This window comes from Stegodyphus dumicola, chromosome 3, assembly GCF_044657685.1.
Source record: "Stegodyphus dumicola isolate Sdum_Otavi_A_Nest chromosome 3, ASM4465768v1".
NCBI lineage: Eukaryota > Metazoa > Arthropoda > Arachnida > Araneae > Eresidae > Stegodyphus > Stegodyphus dumicola.
In genome coordinates, this window is record NC_140770.1 from 153101772 (window position 1) to 153104289 (window position 2518).

The window sequence follows — 2518 nt, forward strand, 5'->3', positions numbered from 1 at the left end:
AAAAAAAAATCGAGATTTGTTTTTCCTTTATTGCAGGCAACGAAGTTGATATATTTGTCAAATATTTGTACTTTTTTTCGATGGATAAATTTACACGGAGTGACTAAGAGTGCTATTTTAAAGCTTTCTCAGATTGCTGTTCGATGTAAGAATGAGGTTTTAAGACTATTTAGTTTTTGCCCAAGAACATTGTTTTCTGGTTAATAAATAACCATTTACTCTTCAACCAAGATATTACTTCATTGGGATGTCCTCCTTCAAGCGCTAAATGCAAGGTATATTGAAATCAGGCGATATGAACAGGTTAGATGCCAAGGAACAGGTTAGAAAGGAACAGTTAAGTTAAAGAATTTTTGAGATGATGCGGAAGGAACAGGTTTGATACGAAACGATAATAATGCGAAAGGAACAGGTTAGAAAGGAACAATTAAGTTAAAGAATTTTTGAGATGATGCGGAAGAAACAGATTTGATACGAAACGAGATGATGCGGAAGGAACAGGTTTGATACGAAACGAGATGATGCGGAAGGAACAAGTTTGATACGAAACGAGATGATGCGGAAGGAACAGGTTTGATACGAAACGAGATGATGCGGAAGGAACAGATTTGATACGAAACGAGATGATGCGGAAGGAACAAGTTAGAAAGGAACAGTTAAAGTTAAAGAATTTTTGAGATGATGCGGACGGAACAGGTATGATACGAAACGGGATGATGCGAAAGGAACAAGTTAGAAAGGAACAGTTAAGTTAAAGAATTTTTGAGAGGATGCGGAAGGAACAGGTTTGATACAAAACGAGATGATGCGAAAGGAAGAGTTTATAAAGGAACAATTAAGTTAAAGAATTTTTGAGATGATGCGGAAGGAACAGGTTTGATACGAAACGAGATGATGCGGAAGGAACAGGTTTGATACGAAACGAGATGATGTGGAAGGAATAGGTTTGATACGAAACGAGATGATGCGGAAAGAACAGATTAGAAAGGAACAGTTAAGGATAGTCATTTGGCTTCTAATCCTTTTATAGTATTATATATTTCTGCAGGACTTTAAGAACTATCTTATAAAAACTTATGAAAACTGAGAACTATGTTGTAATGCTATTATGAAGGCAGCTCAGTTTCGGCCGTAATGGTCATACTAAGTAGCTACAAATAAGAATAAATATTACATTGCAGTATGCAACTTGATTTACTGGTTATGCAGTGCAACGAATAAGCAATTATTATTTTTCTCTATTTGGGTGTAGAGCTATTAAAAATTTTTTTTGGAAGAAGTAGATAGAAAAATGAGCTGTGCTCTCGCCAAGACTCGAATCATGGACCTGTCGAGTTTGCGTCGAGAGTGCTGACACTACACCACGTAGGCATGCTATGAAAGCGGGAGAAATACCTTATAAACTACTTCTTTTAAAGGGCGACTGGGGTTTATACAGGACCCAGTCTCCAAATCCTGGTGGTGAAGAAACATCATTCACCGCCTTTTAATTCGGGTGCCACTGTAGAGCTATGAGGATTTCTTTTGGAAGCAAGAGATGGGAAAAATGAGCAATGCCCTCACCGGGACTCGAACCACGGACCTCTCGAATTCACGTCGAGTGTGCTGACCACTACACCACGAAAGCGGGAGAAATATCTTATAAGGTTATTACATCAAAACAATGCTATGAAATTTTCGCTATCATTTCCATCTAAATAGCTATATTTATTGCTTTCCAGTTACTGTACATTCCAGCGCATACCGCATACTTTTAATACAAAAAATGAGATGGAAATTTACGAGAAGGATAGACATAAAACAGAATAGATTAAAAATAAGGAAACAATTAAGCATACAAAAATTAGATTTTTATATGTATTTAAATGCTGTTTATTTAAAAGAAATGATATAACTTAAAAAATTTCAAGAAACTTTCGTCCTGTTCTCTTCTTTTATATCTTCGGGTACATCATCCAATTCTGTTTTATCTTCACCATCATTGTTACTCTGATCCATAAATAAATAATCATAAACGTTCATTTTTCACCAACACAAACATGCTTGCTCCAGCACGATTTCCATTTTCTTTCGCAAACTGAGTGGCTTTACATCTGAAACTAACACTGTGTTGTTTCGTTCGACAGGAGCCATATTAACTACTAAAAGGAGCACTAGATCAACTTTACTGCAACTAAAGGAAATGCGATTTACCAGAGCCTTTGATGTTCACTTCAAAATCACAGCTTCAAATGACTATATAAAGAGAAAACATCTGACTCTTAATTCGACGATTTCATTCGGGTCGGAAGGGCATTCTTACTCCATATTCTGTCCCCCTTTTCTCAAAACCTAAAACAACATTATTGTGCACACCTGCATTTGCTACAACCCACCCTCTTTGCAGAATTATTTACTCCCTCAAATACTTCCCCATATATTATTCTTTTATTACTTGTCAGTTCAGGATATCAATTTTCGAACACCTGGGACAAATCTTCGAATGCATGACTTCAAAAGATAAGAGCATCACACACGT

General features: G+C 36.4%; 1 non-coding gene across 1 annotated transcript; it reads right to left on the reverse strand.

The window, feature by feature from the left end:
- Positions 1–1554: 1554 nt before the first annotated feature.
- On the reverse strand, positions 1555–1627 carry TRNAS-UGA (transfer RNA serine (anticodon UGA)). The gene has a single exon. It is a non-coding gene; the product is annotated as a tRNA-Ser (tRNA).
- Positions 1628–2518: the final 891 nt, after the last annotated feature.